The sequence below is a fragment of the Manis javanica genome, chromosome 14 (assembly GCF_040802235.1).
Source record: "Manis javanica isolate MJ-LG chromosome 14, MJ_LKY, whole genome shotgun sequence".
Taxonomy (NCBI): Eukaryota; Metazoa; Chordata; class Mammalia; order Pholidota; family Manidae; genus Manis; species Manis javanica.
In genome coordinates, this window is record NC_133169.1 from 64719372 (window position 1) to 64739550 (window position 20179).

The 20179-nt window shown below is 38.3% G+C and overlaps 1 long non-coding RNA gene across 1 annotated transcript; it reads right to left on the reverse strand.

Moving 5' to 3' along the window:
- Positions 1 to 13454: 13454 nt before the first annotated feature.
- Positions 13455 to 19239, reverse strand: LOC140845958 (uncharacterized). Its single transcript, XR_012124875.1, has 2 exons — positions 18687 to 19239; positions 13455 to 14932 (listed from the first exon to the last, which is right to left on the reverse strand). It is a non-coding gene; the product is annotated as an uncharacterized lncRNA (long non-coding RNA).
- Positions 19240 to 20179: the final 940 nt, after the last annotated feature.

Sequence of the window (20179 nt, forward strand, 5' to 3'; positions counted from 1 at the left end):
ATGATCAGTACAAGGTGGGAAGATACCTTGATACTAGACCTCCTGTTAGACTGAAAGTTATCATTCCATTTCCTAATCCCTTAAGTTGTTTGTATACTACATGCTCTCCTGAAATTCTGTGCAATGTGCTTAGTTGGTTTTTTTTTTGTGTATAACACATTTTTAAATTATCATTGATATACACTCTTACGAAGGTTTCACATGAAAAACATTGTGGTTACTACATTCACCCATATTATTAAGTCCCCCCATACCCCATTGCAGTCACTGCCTGTCAGTGTAGCAAGATGCCACAGTCACTACTTGTCTTCTCTGGGCTACACTGTCTTCCCTGTGACCTCCCCACACACCATGTGTACTAGTCATAATACCCCTCAATCCCCTTTTCTCTCCCTTTCCACCCACCCTCCCTCTCCCCTCACCTCCCCTTTGGTAACCATTAGTCCCTGCTTGGAGTCTGTAAGTCTGCTGCTGTTTTGTTCCTTCAGTTTCACTTTGTTGTTATACTCCACAAATGAGGGAAATCATTTGGTACTTGTCTTTCTCCACCTGGCTTATTTCATTGAGCATAACACACTCTAACTCCATCTATATTGCTGCAAATGGTAGGATTTGTTTTCTTCTCATGGCTGAATAGTATCCCATTGTGTATATGTACCACATTTCCTTATCCATTCATCTACTGATGGACACTTAGGTTGCTTCCATATCTTGGCTATTGTAACTAGTGCTGTGATAAACATAGGGGTGCATGTGTCTTTTTGAATCTGAGATCTTGTTTTCTTTGTGTAAATTCCTGAGAAGTGGAGTTACTTGGTCATATGGTATTTCTCTCTTTTGTTTTTTGAAGAACCTCTATACTGATTGCACCAATTCATATTCCCAACAGCACTGTAGAAATGTTCCCTTTTTCTCATATCCTCACCTTCAGTTTTAAATGTTTGTAGCAGTGGAAAGTGTACATATGATGTCAGATTCTATATACTTTTGAAATTAGAGCTAAGACAAGTTGCTAATGTGCAATGTGCAGTTAAGGGATCCAAAAGAAACAACAAGTGTCCTTTGCTCTTCAGGAGGCAGGGATCTAGGGGTCCCTGCACTATGGACATCATGCTTCTCCACACCTCTGGGGAGTCATACAGGAAGGGGACCCGTGAGACCTGACTGTTGTTGGAACACCACTCTGTCTCTCCTGCCTGTGTGCACAGCTTCTCCTGGTTAGTCTTCCTTTGGATGTATGTCGCAACATGGAGCCTTGTAAATCCCTAAATGTATAAACACATGGCTCTGCAAACTCATTTTTCTGCCCCATATCCACTCCTTCAGAAGTGTTAAAAATCTTCCATGCCATCTGGAAATTATTAATCAGCAAAATCCTTTAGATTTCAAAACTTTGCCCTGAATGTCCATTCAAACATCATCTCCTTAAAGCACCGGGCTTCTCGGGGAATACATCCCACCTGAAGTCCTCTCAAATGGTGTTGATATTTCTCTGGAAGAAGGACTTGCTGCCTAACTGAGGTCAGCAGACATTCTCAGGTAGTCACCATCTCAGGACCTACCTGGGGAAAAGCAGTCCATGCCCTGCCATGACCGCCCACTATGACAGAGCAATGTTGGGGTGAAGGGACACCACGGTAGAAAAATACTGGCTCTGAGCCCTAACTGGATGTTGGTTCATGATCTTGGGAGTTCTCCAGATGATATTTAAACTGACCACCACTCACTGGAGGGCAAGGAAAAACTAAAGAATGAGGCAGGCCACTCCATATAGGTAGGCTGCAGGTTTGATAAGCAAAGGAACTTACATACACTGTTCTTGGGTAGCTACAAGATGAATATATCTCTGTGCCTTCCCACCAGTATCCTAAAAGTGTACACAGAGGTCTTAAAAGGCTTCTGGAATTTATAGGCTCCACATAGGCTCAATAACACTAATCTGTCATGGCTGTATTCTTGAATAAGCTCCTACAGTGAGAAGGTGGCACAATCTAAGGAGAAGGGAGAGAGAGGAGCCTTCCACTTCCGTGCTTATGCCTCTCCATGACCACCTCCAACACTAGGCAGGGAAACGCTTTGCTGAGTCACCTCCTTTCCAATCCTGCTTCTTTCTAATTCTTTTCACTGGTGGTGAGGAATTCTGAAGCATACCGAACTCAATTTAATATCTGTGTCCAGGCAACCCTACCTGCAACACAGAGGGTGTTGCCTTCTTTTTCACCCCCTATATCACTCAGTCTAAGGAAGAGCATGTCTGCCTTGCTGTCCATCACCAGTTCTAGATCCTTCTCACTCCTTCTTCCAGGGGTGATGAGTTGCTTGAATTTTATGTCATAAGCCTATAATTCCTTCTCAACATTTTTGTTGAGTCATTTACCCTCCAACATTCTCCACCTGGATGGTCATGCCCAGTTTGACTTCTCATTGTCATTATCCTAGAAAAAATGAAAGATGAGGAATGTGGTATATGATTAATGTAATTATTTTCAGAATGATATATTTCAATAACTGAATTTTTATAAGACCAATATAACTTAATGCACATTTAGAATGAAATTCTCCAGTTTCAAAGAAATTAACTTCAGTGATGATATGATTTTTTTAAATTTATTAGTGCTTCTAATAGGAGCTTTCAATTATGATATGTTTCAGTCTTACTTCTGAATGTAGAATTTTCTCAAAGGGTCATGTACATATTTTTGAAAACTTGAAATTTTTTGCAGAAGAGATTTTATAATTACCCTTAAATGCTATACAAAATTGACATATCTTGATTTTAACAGTATTGTGATATCTGTAATATTTTTGGTGTGCCTTTTATAAATAATGGATAAATTATATTATATATTTTATTCATTTTTCTTACCGAAACCATTCTAGTTTCATCATATATTAGATCAAAGATATTTTTATGTATTTAATTTCTAAACTTCAACTTAAAAGTCATTCTTTTGAAGATCTTTATTGTGTTCATTTAAGTTTAATTATTAATGTATTTTAAGATAGATATGCAACTTAAAGAGAAAAGAGAGTTCAAATAATAATTGAATCATGTACACAGTCTGGAATATTTTAAAGACATAGCAATTTAGCTAGGATATACACTGTACCTTTGCTATATTATTCTGCGATATGAGAGTTTGGAAGGTTTGAACAAGAAGTGATCTGGATTATTTTTAAAAATTGTTAGTCATAAATAAGACCATGTGATTTTCTTTGGTAGTTTAAATGTATTCAGATTTCCCTCTTTTAAAACAAAAATACTTGGAGTATATTTTAGGAGCAAGTAAATATATTGGAGGGGAAAATGATGGCAGTGTGAGAAAAGAAGCAGAAACTTCCCAAAACCACATACAACACAAAAATAGAACAAATACAACTAATCCTGAAAAGCAACCCAATGATGGCAGAACAGACTTTCTACATCTATGGGAGATAGAAGACCTCACAGTAAAGGATAATCCAGTGAAGCTGCCCTCCGGCAGGACCCAAATTCCCCAGAATGTAAACATGAGCCACTTTTTCCTGCAGACATCTCCTTGGGCAAGAGCAACAAAAGCAAAAATGAACAAGTGGAACTATATCGAACTAAAATATTTGTGTGCAGCAAAGTACACCATGAGCAGAAAAAAAGGCATCCTACATTATTGGAGAATATATTCATAAATAACTTATCCAATAAGAGTTTAACATCCAAAATACATAATGAGCTCCCTCACAATCTTAACACCCAGAAAACAAATAACACAAATACAAAATAGGTGGACAATCTGAACAGACACTTCTCCAAAGTAGAGAATTAGATGGCCCATAGGCACTTGAAAAGATGTTCCGCATGGCTATTTATTAAGGAAATGTAAATTAAAACCACAATGACTTATCACCTCACACGAGTTAGGGTTGCCAATATCCAAAAGACAAGAAACAACAAATGCTGATGAGGATGCAGAGAAAGGGGAACCCTCCTACACTACTGATGGGAATATAAACTAGTTCAACCATTGTGGAAAGCAATATGGAGGTTCCTCAAAAAACTAAAAATAGGAATACCATTTGACCTGGGAATTCCACTCCTAGGAATTTACTCAATGAATACAAGTTCTCATATTCAAAAAGACATATGTATCCCTATGTTTACTGAAGCACTATTTACATTAGCCAAAATATGGAAGCAACCTAAGTGTCCATCAGAAGATGGATGGATAAAGAAAATGTGGTACATATACACAATGGAATACTATTCAGCCATAAGAAAGAAACAAATCCCCCCTTTTGCAAGAACATGAATGGACCTACAGGGTACTGTGCTCAGTGAAATAAGCGACAAGGATAAAGACAAGTACCAAATGATTTCCCTCATTTGTGGAGTGTAACAATGAAGCAAACCTGAAGGAACAAAACAGCAGCAGACTCACAGACTGCAAGAAATGACTAGCGGTTACCAAAGGGAAAGGGTTGGAGAGGGTGGGTGGGGAAGGATGGAGAAGGGGATTAAGGGGTATTATAGTTGGCACACAATATAGATAAGTCATGGAGAAAACAGTATAGGACCGAGAAGATAAGTAGTGACTCTACAGCATCTTGCTCTGCTGATGGATATTTATTCCAATGGGATGGGGAAGACTTGATAATATGAGTGATTGCTGAAATCAGTGTTGCTCACGTGAAACCTTCATCAGATTATATATCAATGATACCTCAATTTAAAAACCAAAAAGAATTCAGGAAAAAAGTTCATTTCCTATTAAATTCTTAAACTGATTTAAAATGTAGGATCTATTCTGAACTCTGAATTCTAGTGCATTTGTCTATATGTCTGTCACATATAGTTGACTACTGTACCTTTCTAGGAGGTTTTAAATAAGGAAGTATATTCTCTAATCTTGAATTTTCTTCTAATTTTTCCCTGACTATTCTGGGTCCTTTGAACTTTTACATTAAAACAAATGGAACCCATGCATATCCATGAATTAATAATGTTATTGGTTTATCAATTTTTACACGAAATCCAAGTGGAATTAACTGAATATGTAAATCAGTTTGGGGAATGTTGCCATCTTAAAAGCATTATAATTTCTGAATTCAAGAATTTGTGATTTTACCCCTTTTCCCAGTCTTTTTAATTTCTGTCAACAATTTCTTATATTTTTCTGAGTATAAAATTTATACTTGTTTGGTTAAAATTTTTAATTAAAAAATTTATAATTTTTCTGTTGTAAATTGAATGGTATTTTTATTTCATTTTGTAATTATCATTGGTAGTGTATATAAATCCCTCTATTTTTTTTATGTTCATTACACACTGTGAATCCTTTCTGGATCCCATTTCAAAGATCATGTAATTTTAAAATAGAGATAATTTAGTATTTATTTTCAAAATAAGCACTACAAAAATTGTATATAATGGCATGCTTTTAGACAAAAAAATTTTCTGTAACTCTTTAATATATCAACATATGAAATGTATACATAAATAACATATATGTATATAAGAGCAATTCCTTCTAATATTGAATAATTATTTTGAATGTGATTAACATTATATTCAGTAAATATTAACCTTCTCAAGAGATAGCTTGTGCCTTTTGTCTTGAGAACCTGGAAGGTAACTGCTAAGACCTTCCAATATCTGTCCTTAAAACATATTTTTTACATAGAATCCTTAAGACATGCCTGGTCATCTATTCAAATAATTTGATTTATGGCAGGAACTTTGAACCACACACAGTAGCATATCCACATATAAAAGAACTACAGGCTAAGGTAAATCACACAGGAAGTTACATGTCTCACCTGAAATAAATCTTTGGAAACCAAAGCTTTGGTGATCTTCCCTTGTTGAAAATACTTCATGTACACTACTATTATTTCATAATATAAACTTTTCATACTATATATTTCATATAAAATATTTGAATTACGATATTGTTGCTGGGATCATAAGCTATGTAAATTTGCACCTGGAACACTCCTGGGCTCTTGCCTATGTGTCTCTTCTTTTTAATGTGCTCATTTTAATCTGTATCTTCACATTTTGATAAATTTTAATGAGTATAATGGCTTTTTGGAATTATGTGCATCCTTCCATTGACTAGATGAACATGAAGGTGATCTTGGGGAGCTGGTGTCAGAAGTAGGATTTCCTAGAACTGCTCTGACTCACTGAAACATGGACAAAGAATGGTGTAGGCAAAGGAAGGCTGTAAGCGCCACTGTTGATGAAATTTAATGCCTTCATGACCACTGTGTCTCCCATTCCAGCTGACATGTGATCATTTATAGATGTAAAAGTTACAAATAAAATTTAGAAGTTATAGATGCAACTCTATCATACAAGGAAATAAAAATATCAAGAAGCTGTATATTATACAATGCCATGGTTACTGTTGTCTCTAATTGCTAAAATGAAAATAAAGAAGAATGTACACATTAGGATGTTTGGGGCCAATCTTGGACGTATCCAGTATGAATCATAGCTTGTAGTTACAAGTCACCACCAAAGGGACTCACCCTGGCAGGGTATAAATATTTAGTTATTTAGAAATGGAATGAATAAAGTGATAATTGACTGATTCAAAAAGGATTTAAATTAAAGCTTAATTGTAATTACAGGTTGGATGGAATGGTAGGAGGCTCTGCTTGTCTCCTAACATTGGAAAGTCACAAACAGATCTGATATATTTACTCCAAAATAAAATAATTTAAAAAGATAGAAGATAAACGTATTAATAAGAAATCTGACATCAAATCACTTGGGCAATGATTCTTCAAAAATTTAAGATAATGATTTATGAAAGGGTCACTCTCCCTTGATGAGGCACTGCTTGGCACCCAAGGTCTTACGTACATGGGCAAATTCGCTAAGGGTTGGAAAAAAATCTTTTCGGAAGATGCATGATATGTGATCACAGTTTGCTCTGAATCTAAGACCTTCTAGTGAAATCTTCATGGTGACTGCATTTAGGTGGTGAGGGTGTTGTAATACAATGACTGATAGGATTAAGGTGAAAGTGGATGAAATTGGAATATTTGAAAGACCTTATATAAAGTGGTTGTGTTTCCTTTATCTGAGTGCATTACGGAAATAAGTATTTTCAGATATTATTGACCAAACATGCTGACTGGGACCCTGTACAACTGCTAGAACCCACCCAGACTGTTATATGAATGAGTAGGGAAGCTGTTGAAAGAAGAGACCACCATTTTAGTTAATGGAAAATAAGAAGAACAGGGTATAGACAGTTTATTTGGATTTTGGATGGTACAAGTTGTACATCTTTGAATACTGTCAGATACTATCAACAAAAATATGCAGAAGAAGGCTACATGTGAGTGTGAAGCAGAACAAAGGTGAACTATACCTCAAAAGCAAAATGTTGGCCTTCTTCTTTTTGAGGATGGGTCCCTGTGGTATGCCCACATCTGCAAAACATTCTCTGCAGATTGCACCTTATGAAAAATGCATGTGGGCACAAACCAGCAACCATTGGGATATGAACTAGAAAATGTTCATTTGAAGGATGATAACTAGCTGGACCAAGGACTTTAATGAGAATGTCTCTCTATGACTGAAGATCATAAAAACAAATGCTGAAAACTAACATAGTCATAATGTCTAGGGTGATGGTAGATAAATACTCAACAGGGCATTTCCTGGTGAGTTACATGGTAAAATGGAAATTTTTCTGCAAGAAACTGTCAATGGGAGAATAAAAGTACTCATCATATTCACAAATAGATGATTTCATTTCCTCTAGGGACAACTATGGAACATCTGATGAGCTACTGAGTCCTGTTATCAATGGACAGTACCCTTCAAATATTTCTGCATTGATAAGAATGATAATTAGTTTATGATGGCTATTGATGTGATAGCACCTGGTTTAGAAGGTGTACACGGACTTAGGGTCTAGTAGTATTATGATTCAGAAGAACAATGGAAAACTAGACTACTATAGAATGTCCATATGGAAATTGTCCTTATGGAGATTTTTCTTGAATGTCTCTCTTCAAATGGGAATTTAAGGGGTGTATTAACATAGAACATGTACATGTGCACAAGTAGGATAAATTCCAATATGGATGCTGTTTAGGAATATCAGGCGGGATGCTGATACTCTCACTTGAGGTGACCACCAGGGTCATAGAATGTCTACACAAGGGGACTTGTATCAGTGTGGATTGGGCAGATGGTCACCATATTTTTCTCATCATTTCTTAGAAATATAATGCCCACAATACTGTTGGGTATCCCAGGGAGGAAGAATATAGATGTCACGGGGAAGATTCCTGGCTAAGAAGATACTGCACAAAGATGCCACTCTGAACAGATTCTGGAGGCTGGGAGATGACAGATGGGACCTGCCAGGTATGGAAACTTGTTTTGGATGTGGCTTTGCATACTCAGTGCTAGATGCAAATGCCCAGATTGGAACAGAAGATGTTGCAGCAGCAATGGTGTGAATAGGTCGTATCAAATGAACACATCATGTTGTGTATCATCTTCAGAGTAATTGTTTGATAGACAATTGAAATGCTCAGTTGAAGCACTGGTTTTATGAATCTAGGGAAACAGAGGCATGCAGAGAAGTCCACACTCATTTGCAGGTTTGTGCTCACATTCAACAGGAGAAGCAAGTAAGGATCTCCACTAGATAGAATCCTCCATTTTACTGAGACATTTGTGGAACAGTGTGAAAAGAAACCTGGCATGATTGTTTAATTCTTCCTATACATGCTCAAATTTCCTTCTTCCCTACCTCACCTAAACTTTTCTGTTTCCATCTGATGCAGTGGTACCAAAATTAAGGCTACACATGTGGGTGCCAGAAGAAAGAATGTCCTTCATAATTAAAATTTAACTATAATTTTAAAACTTCATGTTAGATTTCCTAAGTGCACGGTGGGGTGGTTAAACTCCCACCCTCTGGCAATATTGAAGTTGAAAGTAAATGTAGTTACATTCCCTGTTGAATGAGATAGCCATGAATTCTCTCCCTATGGAAGCCTATCCTAGTGAAATGAGAATGGGCTGAGGAGGAAGAACTAGCTAAACTACCATTACTGCCAGCAAACTATGCAGAAAGTTTGCTGAAATTGAATCTGAAATCTGTTGCAAAGGTAAAAATGTTAGAGAAAAAAGGTTAAATGGATAGAATTAGAAATTGTAGTTTAGGGAAAGTGAATAAAAAGGTTGTATAATGAGGAAATACAGTATTTTATTTGTAATATATTAAAAGCTTAGAATAAGAGGTAATGCTGTATCTTACATCAATTGCCCTTGATGCTCTAGGATGAACCCATGTGATACTGTGGCTATTATAACCTGGGACATTAGAACTAAAGCCTGCAATCCTGAGTGACATTGCTCTGGAAGGAAGTCATTTTGGTCCTTTGTTATGATGATGCACCTCATCAAGTGTTTAGGTAGATTAGATAAAACCTAAGGCCTGTAAACATGCAATGTTATGGAAAATGTAAGGACTGAGCAAGAATTCTATTTGTAGATAATCATCAGCTATTTTCTTTGAAAAATATTTGAATACAAATTTATAAGTTACAAATAATCGTACCTCAACGAAAGAAAAGAGATACCAAATTAGAAAAAGCTATTAAAATATATGAATTTCTTTTTAATTATATATTAGTTGTCTGAAAATACATCCCTACCCTACACTAGTTTCTCCTTATACTATCAATATTCATTCTGAAACTATTACCCTGTTAAATAAATGCTGAATTACATTCAGATGCTCAGACATACGATTTTGCAGTAAGAGTGTCTTGACAAGGGACTAAGGCATAGCATGTGTAATAAACAATTTACTTTGGTTAAAATAAAGGACTCACCTTGTGCAAAGAAAATTGTAGTCCTTTTCTGCTGATCACTGAGAGGTAGCTTTTAAGTCCTTGGATTGTCCTTCCTAATAGGACTATATTGGTTTGCCTGGGACATGGGGCACATCAGAGAGTGTACTCTGACCAAACAGTGGGGGACTTGGGCCATGCAGTATCAGTTCCTATAATCCTATAAGTAGGACTCAATCATTTGTGAATCTATGTCTCTGCAGAGTATTGAAAAACCACTTCTCAGTTTTTTTTCCATTTATAAGTGGAACATAATGGCCAGAGTGTGCTGGAGTAGAGTATTTCTCTCCCCCAGGTCTGTTAAGTTCTGATGATACCCCAATTGTTTAGGGTCTGCCTAACTAGTGTTTCACAGGGGCAGGCCTTGCTAAGAATTACAGGGTGTTCTGTTTATTTCTAGATGGTTGCTGACTTCCCTCCCTTCATGATATTTAATACCTGTTATAGATACAGCAATTAGTCTTACAATTTACATTAATATTCACACTTTTATTCCATGTAGGAGTGTTGATCTTAATGTTATGAGACAGAAATTTTGAATTGTCATGTAGTCACCACTAGCCTAGAAACAATTTATATGAATGGGTGCTCTCTCAAGCTTTACAAAACCCATATTGCAAGGAAACCTCTATAAATAAGACAATTATTGGCCTAATTAATCTGAATGGACTAAACAAAATGTCTACAGGAAACAAGGTGTTGACAGGCTTTCAGGAAGCAACGATTACTAGTTCCCTTGAGGCTTGTCAGAAGTACAACTTTGCCCTCCAGAGATGGATCACCAAATAATTCAGAGAAGCCCAGTGCTTATTTCTCCATATGGTTTATAATAAAAATATGGCTCTGTGAAAGGACTTTCTGGATCGTGTTCATTGAAGAACAACTTAATGGTATTGGACTTGACATCAGTGTGTCTGCCTGAGTGATGTGCAAAATAGAGAGCTCCTATCTCTGTCCTCAGGTATGGCTGTGATCTTATTGCTCATTCGTTTATGGGGATATAATTTCATTTTTGTGTCTCATTTAGAAAACTGTAAAATCTCCAATGTATAGTAAGAACATTCAATGTCATTACCATTTTTGTGTTTTCCTGTATCCTGAATCTTTCACATTATCAATTACTAAGCACTCTACAATGTATAAATTTATATGAGGTGTCTGTAGAGGTTGACATACTTTCCTTCCACTCTATAGGTCTAATGGTTGGATCTCATAAAGAAACTGACAGCAGTTGACTTAACAGAGGAAAACACATACACATTTATTAATATTTAAAATTTAAGTACAGACAGGTATCACATAAAAAAGTCAACACCCAAAACAATGCTGGTATTTGAGAGCTTTTATGCCATCTCTTCATAAGCATCTTTAACTTCAGTAAACCAGTGGATATGAAAATCTTATAGCATATGAGGATAATTTAGCCCTGTTTCCATTTTTTTAACATCATGTTTTCACTTTATGCATCAACTACAGGTCCCTGCAGCACGCTGGCAGGTACAGAGAACCCCACCATCTTCACAGAGTCCCTCCTCATGGACATCTCCAGTTCCAGGGAGCTCCAAGTATTGCAAGGTTTAATATTTTAGTGATTGAAATGCGTGCCCTGGCTGGAAATCTTGTGACCTTCACTGTCATTGTGATGGATCCATGTCTTCATTTCCCTATGTACTTCTTCATAGGAAATTTATCTCTGTTAGACTTTGGTTACGTCTCAGTTACTCTTTCCAAATCCATCATAAATTCCCTCATTGGTAGTAAACTGATTTCTCTCACAGAATGTGCTGCTCAGACTTTCTTATTTGGTTCCACAGATTTCTTCTTCCTTGTGGTCGTGTCCTATGACCGCTATGTTGCCATTTTCCTCCCTCTGCACTATGGACTCATCATGACCCCACATCGGTGCATATAGGTAGCAGGTGTCTCATGGACAGGTGGACTGGCCTATTCTGCTCTCCACACAGGGACCATGTTAAGGCTACCCTTCATAAAGTCCAGTGTGATTCACCAATTTTTCTGTGACGTCCCTCAGGTCCTCAGCATCTCATCTCATGATGTGCAGTTTTCTGAGTTGGTGGCCCTGGCTCTGAGTGCCTGCATTATCTTATTCTGCTTTGTCATCTTATTCACCTCATATGTTCACATCTTTTCAACTGTGCTCCACATGCGTTCTGTGGAAGCCTGGAACAAAGCCTTGGCAACCTGTATCCCCCAGATCGCTACTTTCATTCTGTTTGTAATTTCTGGATTGTTTGCTGACCCAATTGTATTGGGTCCTGTTGAGACAGGGACCATGGGTGTAGTCAGAGTAGGGTGAGAGCCTCCAGGAAAAGCAGGATGGAATATTTACAGTCAGAACAATGTGACAATGGGCAAAGAAGTCCCTATTGAAACTATGTTAAACATTAAGTTCTGGAACCATTCTTTACTGAGGTCAGTTAATATTCCCCAGATGGGGAAGAGTGGCACATGTTCAGTTATGCTAATCTTTTGTAGCCACGTGTAATATTCACTTTAACATACTAAAAGGCCCAGGCCTATGTGCTGTCTTTCCTCCATCAGATCTGAGGAAGTGATTTTGCAAACTGAGCAACTAACTTAGCCGCAGACCCAGCTGTAGGCAACGTGGTAAAAGGCAGGAAGAATTTCATCTTAAAGATAAGATTGCATTTTAATACCCAGAATGTTCAAGAGGCAGAATTCTTTAACAAATAGACAATACCTCAGCCCACCTTGGGATCTGGGTGGGCAGCCTTTTGATGTGCTCCCAGACCAAGGCACCAGTGTCCTAGACAGAAATCAAGGCAGGAAATTCATTACGCTAAGTTAATCTTTAATATTAAGGGACCACTTAACATGTCCACACCCCAAAGTTTTTTCCATGTTCTCAAAAAATCCTCAACTGCCTATAAAACCCTTAGACAACGCACCACCACGGGCTCTCTTGACCCCTTCTGGTCGTGAGCTAGGAGCTCTACTCTCTCACTTTATTTCTAAATAAAAGCCTCTACCTTGCTCTCCTACCTTGAGTGTTTGTGAAGCTCAATCTTCGGCTTTGTGAACAGGAACCCCGGCATCACTGTCTCAAATGAATCAACCATTCAAACTCTGCTCATGGCCATGTTCTATTCCATGATCCCACCCTTGATAAATCCCTTTATTTTTGGCCTGAGGAACAGGGAGATAAAGAATGCTCTAGGCAGTATGTTCAAAAGCACTTTAAATTGCAATTAAAGAGGTATTTTTGTTTGACTTGGGGAATTATTTCAGAAATCAAAGTGGATAAAAAGAGTGCCCATAAAAAATTATCCCCAAATTAAGGTAAGTTTATAATTTTAGTTATATTATTATTTGGTACAGTAAGGTATACATAAATAGGCTATAGTTAATCAAATGAAGAGAATATTTCTTTGAGCAAATTGAACTATTTATTGTATGCACTGTGCTCTTTTTGAATGCTAACATTAGTAGTAAAGGGTGAATTTTTCTTCTGTCTCACCGTACTCATTTTGTTATAAATACACTAAGGCCTGGAAATGTTGGATTCCCCTGAGGAAGGCGCCGCCCCAAATCACTCACCAAAGACGTTTCTTGATGCAACAAGCAAGAGGAATTTATTCGGAAGCCAACTAGTTGGGGTCCAAGTCAGCCTGTCGCAGCAGGTCTCAACGAGGACCCCGAGCACACTAAGGCAGAAGGTTTTATAGCATTTTCAAAAGGGGTAGAATTTTCCATAATCACAATACAGGGTTTTTTCTATAGGCTCATAAATCTTTTGCTGGCGCCACATCCTGGGGTCTGGTTAGATGAGATCACCTACGGAATGTCTAGGGTGGTTCTAGTAAGATAAGCTAGGCGTGTATGATTAACTGATTTACGGTTAGCTAACTAAAGGTCACTACAATTGACACAGGCTAACTAACTTGTTTTTCAAGATTCTAATGATTTTCCTTCTTTTGGGTTAGGGGGTGGTATTTAGGCCTTAAGATGGCTGTACTTATGCTAACTTTTGATTCTTCAGATCCTACATTTCCCCACTTCTCTTTTTGGGGCATTCCAATCATGGAATGTTTGTATCTTCTTGTGAGTTGAGTGAGTGGTATTGTTGCTTCAACATTAGTACATGAACGGCACTCACTCTTTCTCTAACAAAAGTTATTAACCGGTTTAACATGCAGGGTCCCAAAGTTAGAAGCAACACAAGGATGAGTAGGGGCCCAGCCAGAGTGGATATCAGGGTTGTAAACCACGGGGACCTGGTGAACTAAGATTCAAACAGTCCTTGGCCTGCTTCTCGCTCCCTCTTCCTCTGATCTAGCCTCTCTCTAAGTTTTGACATTGAATCTCTTACTATCCCGGAGTGATCTGCATAAAAGCAGCATTCTTCTCTTAAAGCTGCACACAGTCCTCCTTCTTTTAGGAACAGTAGATCCAGCCCTCGTCTATTCTGTAAGACTACCTCAGAGAGGGAAGTTAGAGATTCTTCAAGTTTTGTAATGGATTGCTCTATGGTTTTTAGGTCTTCATCAATAGCAGTCCTTAGTCCTTCATAATGCTGGTTCCCTTGAACAATGGCGGCTGCTCCCGTTCCCACTCCAGCTGCGACTCTTATCTCTAACAACACGGCTAAGGTCAGCGAGACCGGCTCTCTCTTATATCTATGCTTAGGTTCAAATTCAGCTACGAATGAGAGATCATCATGATACATCAACCTGGGCACCAGCTGGACCATGATACAGAAATCATGGGAGGAGTTGAAGGCAGAAGTAGAGACACATAGGGTCACTCCAGTGTTACAAGCCCACTATCCCTCGGGAGGAGGGATTAAATACCTGTTTTTACCAGGGAAGGCTATGGGTATGGTCTCATTCTTTCTTCTACAGATAGAGACTCTAGCTGCTGCTAGGGAAGAGGGGTGATGACCGCTCTGGCTGCTTCATGCTGAGAAGGGGGCGCAGTAAAGGGTGCAGCTAGGTCTCCATCACTGGTCAGTTGAGAGGGCTTCAGAAGGCTGGCGCTTCTATTCTAGGTTTCATTTTTATTACTATTTGCAGTTTTGTGGCTTCTAGGCAAGATAAAACAAATTGTGTTATTAGGTTATGTAGCAACATCTGGAGTTGGATTTTTTATTCTGGAAGGAGGCTACATTATTGAAACGATACTTCTCTCTAAAATCACTCTCATTTTTACCAGAAGTAACTAGGTTAAGAAAATAATTAACAGCTGGCTTGATTATTTGCACAGGTGCAGCAAGAAGAGCAATTGATTACACAGGCTCTTTTAAATATGCTTTGCTGGAACTTTTTGTAAGGAATTTCAGATTGAACTTTTAAAGGCCTCTTGAGGCCAGACAGCCAAGCCAGACTTGCCATCAGGCTTTGCCTGCAGTACCTGTAGATTTGGATGAATTCTTCTCTTCTCGAGGTCTCTGCACCTGCCAGGAAGTGACCTTCTTTACTCACCTGGTAAGGCTGCTGGGAACTCTGTAAGCAAGGTACCAGGCCAGTTCTTCCAAGGGGTTTTGTTGGCTTTATAAAGTCAATCTTAGTTCTTTAAAGTTGTTCACATCTGAGTTTATACACATGTCTCTCAGGTACGACATTCCAGTCAAAGCCCTGGTAGTATAACCAGTGTTCTTAAGTAGTCTTCTCACAAGGAAAGCAGATTCTTATTGAACTCGTGCAAATAAACATACTGCCATGGAATACAAAAACAGTCACTGAAAGTTTTTAAACTCTGGAGGGATCAAGTAGAGAGAAGGATGTTTCAATTCTGCTCATAAAGATAGTCATTTACTAAACTGTTGTCAGTTTAAGAGAACAAGGTTAAAACACTTTACCAGCAACATTTGAAACAAAAAGACACAAAATCATTTTCTTTAGTTTATGTAATCTTATGTAACTAATACCTGTTCTGCTGAAATCTAGTTCTTTACCAGTTTAGGGATAATACTATAAATGACAAAAGACTTACAAATGACAATGGTTAAAGATATGATGAGAGCTTACTGTAAAACAGTTGACATAAGGAAATTCTGATATTTCTGTAATACAAAACATTCAGTAACAAAGTTTAGCATCATTCTCTTTGACAGTGCTTTCTTGGTAAATAAATATATATATATCAGATAAATAAGCCAAATTAGTCAAATACTTTGTCTAGTGAGAAAAAATTCTTCTGACATGTTCCAGGGGCCCTCTGGAAAATATCAGAGTTAACTAGAGGTAAAAGCACCTTTTTGCATTTAATTTTTTTAGAACTATCATTACACATTTATTGTCTATATACTCAGCACAGTAAACGAGATATCTTAAAAAGTGGGGCAGCAGGGGAGACTGCTGCTGTCAATTTTTAAAGACAACATACAGAAAGTCAAACTAATTCTAGGTTACTAAGCATTCTTGAGAGAATGGTAGCAGATGGTAGATTCTTCTGCTTTCATCTTCAGGAGGGGAAAAAAGCTACAATAAGAATTCATATTTAGCTGAAAGAACTGTCTAAACTCAAGGCAGAGTATAATATTACCAGGCATACAAAAGACCTGTTAGAGATACATACAAAGAATGAATATGGCTATAGTCAAATTCAACTTAAAAGTTTAAGCAGAATCTCAAATTTAAATGTCTCTTTCTTTCACACAGATATTCAGATATGACCAGAAATATGCTTTGAGATGAAAGAGATCAGGCATTTTACTTTTTCATTTAGGGACTGAGAAATGATGACCTTTGGCTTACAATCAATAGCTTACAAACAGTGAAAATAATAAGAACATAACTCAGCATAAGTGTCTAAGACCAGATACAAAAAACAGAGAAAGTGCTTAAGTTTACAGGTCTTCCCTGAAAGCTTCAAGAATGTTTTACTCTTTAATAGTAGATTCCCCCATGTTTTTTTTTTTTTTTTAACATACAGCATATAAATTAAACAAGAAGACCTGGTGGTTCTCAAAAAATCTATTACAACTTTTTTCAAAAGTGGTCACACGTTCGTCTATCTAAACCTTCACAGTGAAACCTGTTTTTCTGGGAGAAACATAATCTTGTCCAGATTCTACAGTTTAATAAATTTTGGTTTGTTAACTAAGTGCAGTTAATCAGCTGAAAAAAGCTTTGTTACTATTCTGCTTAGGAATTCAATTTTTCAGGCCATGCAATCATTTTTAATAACAAAATATTTCAAAGGCAAATAAAGGTTATGCAGTTGTTAACTAACAAACTTTAGCTTTTAGTCCTTTTAACATTACGATTTCATGGCAACTCACTGAGACTTTAAGCATGAGAAACTGCTGTGATCTTTCAACATTAAGAGCAGACTAACAGTTAAAGAAAACTGTTTAACTGGAAACGAGATTTTAATTTTGCTGTGCACTTGATATCAAGACTCACTTGCTTTAATTTCACTAGGCATGACTATATCTGTAAGAATATAGTAATTTATTCTTCATTTGCCCCATGGTCCCAAGCACATAAGCCGGTGAGAATTATGCCTGGGCTTGCCTGCGGCTTGACTGGGTTTATCTCACTTTATTTCTAAACATCCTAACCCTCCCCCCAAAGCAACAGGCTGAGCGGATCTTCTACAACAAAAGGCACCACGCTGTTTTCTCTCTTTGTCTCTCTTTAAATAAATAGCTGTACTTTAGAACAAAGTTACTTTCTTTTATCACAAAACACATTCTTTAGCATGCAGAAGAGTTTTCATTTTTTATACTTTTTCTTATTAAAACATACATCTTTTAGCATAGAGAAATGTTTTCTTTATTACTTTAAGTGGTTTTAATTAGAACTTAAAACCATTAGAAACTTTAACTTCTAGTGAACACTGAGAAGCAGGACACTGCAAACTGTCAAACTAACATTTTCTAGACCAACAAACTCACGAACACATTCTACAATTTCTGCAACCATGAGCTTCACAGCACAATCTCCCAGCAAACACAGAGCACATCTTCTCAACTTAACAAAACTCTAAGGCTTTAAGTTACTACAAAGATTCTCAGGCTGCAGGTAGGCATACACACTGCAACACACAATTTAAAAGGTGTTCACTTGCCACACTTATCCAGTTCACCTACCTGCAACAACTATGCTAGCCTAGTCACAAGACCCCCACTGAACACTAGACAAAGCCAAGCTTCTAAGCATTCTATTCTTAAAAGATTTAGCAGATAACATGACTCAAATGACTCTAGGTAAACTCAGGCAGCGGACAACTACCAGGACATGCCCGCCTCAGGCAAACTCAAATTAGCATTAATGCTTAACACTTTTTTACCAGGTTTTCTGGAAGTTTTAGAACACTCAATTTTCACAAGCGCTTGTCTTTAAATCAATTTCATTAATACCATCCGGAGGTAGAAAGATATATTCATTTACACACTTAGGGGGTTGTCTGAGTCTGTCCCCTTGTCAGTATAACAATTATTAGGCACATGAAAGACACAAAAAACAGAGACACACACAGATTAGACACACAGCGGCCGCTTTTTGTTTTTTCTCAGATTTTCAAACAGAAACCGAAAGGAATCAGAGGGTTGATATTCCTGGCACCTGAAAATCAACCCTATCTCATCAGATTCACCTTGCTGGAAAAACAGACGGGAGGCTACCAGGCGTCCCTGGCCTCCCAACCTCCCCGAGGCGTCCCCCAGGGTTGCAGCCTGCGGTGCTCCTAGTACGTCTACCGACCGCAGTCTCGACCCCTTTACGGGATCGGGACAGCTGCCAGACAGTGGGTACCCCCTTTCAGAATTCTGACCGGTCTCACTGAAAAACAGAAAACAGAACACAGACAAACCAAGGCGCCACTAATCTTACCTCTTCCTCCAAGAGCGACTTTGGGAGTGAAGCGGGGTGAGCGCATGATCCCGGACGAGCCCCCAAATGTTGGATTCCCCTGAGGAAGGCGCCGCCCCAAATCACTCACCAAAGACGTTTCTTGATGCAACAAGCAAGAGGAATTTATTCGGAAGCCAACTAGTTGGGGTCCAAGTCAGCCTGTCGCAGCAGGTCTCAACGAGGACCCCGAGCACACTAAGGCAGAAGGTTTTATAGCATTTTCAAAAGGGGTAGAATTTTCCATAATCACAATACAGGGTTTTTTCTATAGGCTCATAAATCTTTTGCTGGCGCCACATCCTGGGGTCTGGTTAGATGAGATCACCTACGGAATGTCTAGGGTGGTTCTAGTAAGATAAGCTAGGCGTGTATGATTAACTGATTTACGGTTAGCTAACTAAAGGTCACTACAATTGACACAGGCTAACTAACTTGTTTTTCAAGATTCTAATGATTTTCCTTCTTTTGGGTTAGGGGGTGGTATTTAGGCCTTAAGATGGCTGTACTTATGCTAACTTTTGATTCTTCAGATCCTACAGAAAGATGATTAATTTCCCCATGTACATGTTGATTTCAGTAACAGAAGTAGGATTAAAACAGTCCTCTTTAACTCTGAAATACACCCTAACTCTTCCCTTTTCCAATATGTAATATAATCTTATTGCTTATTTTTCCATATTTGTACAAAAAAATTATTTAAATGTATATATATTCACACAAAAATAAAAACCTGCAATTATAAACAGGTCCAATTGTAAAGGAATGCAGGAAACACCCTTGAGTGAGAGCCAACCAGTTTCCATAGAAAATACTCGAGGCTAACATTCCCGAACCCTGCCCTAAGCTAGATAACTAGGAGTGGGTGACCCATTGGGGACGAAACTCGTGATAAGTCATTAAGGAATGCTTGTGCAAAGGTCAGGCAAGCTGAAGGTCCCCGTTTCAATTTTATTGGCTAAAGTATGGGATGTGTCTTAAATTCATTGGTTGTGGTAAATTGTGGGCTTCAGTGCAACGGCTGTGAAAATCCTATATAATCTATACCTAAAGTTGCCTGGGGGTCGGCAGCTCGGACTCTACCTGCGTGTCAGGGGAGGTGCTGTCAGGCCCAGCTAGCTGGCTGAATAAAGACTTTACTTGACTTTACATCTCTATGCTCGTGTGGTTTGTTCTCTGGAGAAGCCTCGGAGTCCAGGACCCTAACATTTGGGGGCTCGTCCGGGATCCGAGCGACTTCCCTGAGAACAAGGGACGGCTGGAGGCAAGGTCTAATTGTCTGGATGGGGCAGTGTAATTCGAGGGTCGACCCCTCATATCTGCATAAATCCAGTATAAAGCGGGAGTCGCCATCCCGTGTCTGGTCTCGGGTTAGTGATCCCAAGCAAGGAAGTCTGGGTTGGTAGTCCGGGCCCCCAGGTTAGTGACCCTGGGTGAAGCCCAGGTAACCAATCCTGGCCCTAAGGTCCAAGTGA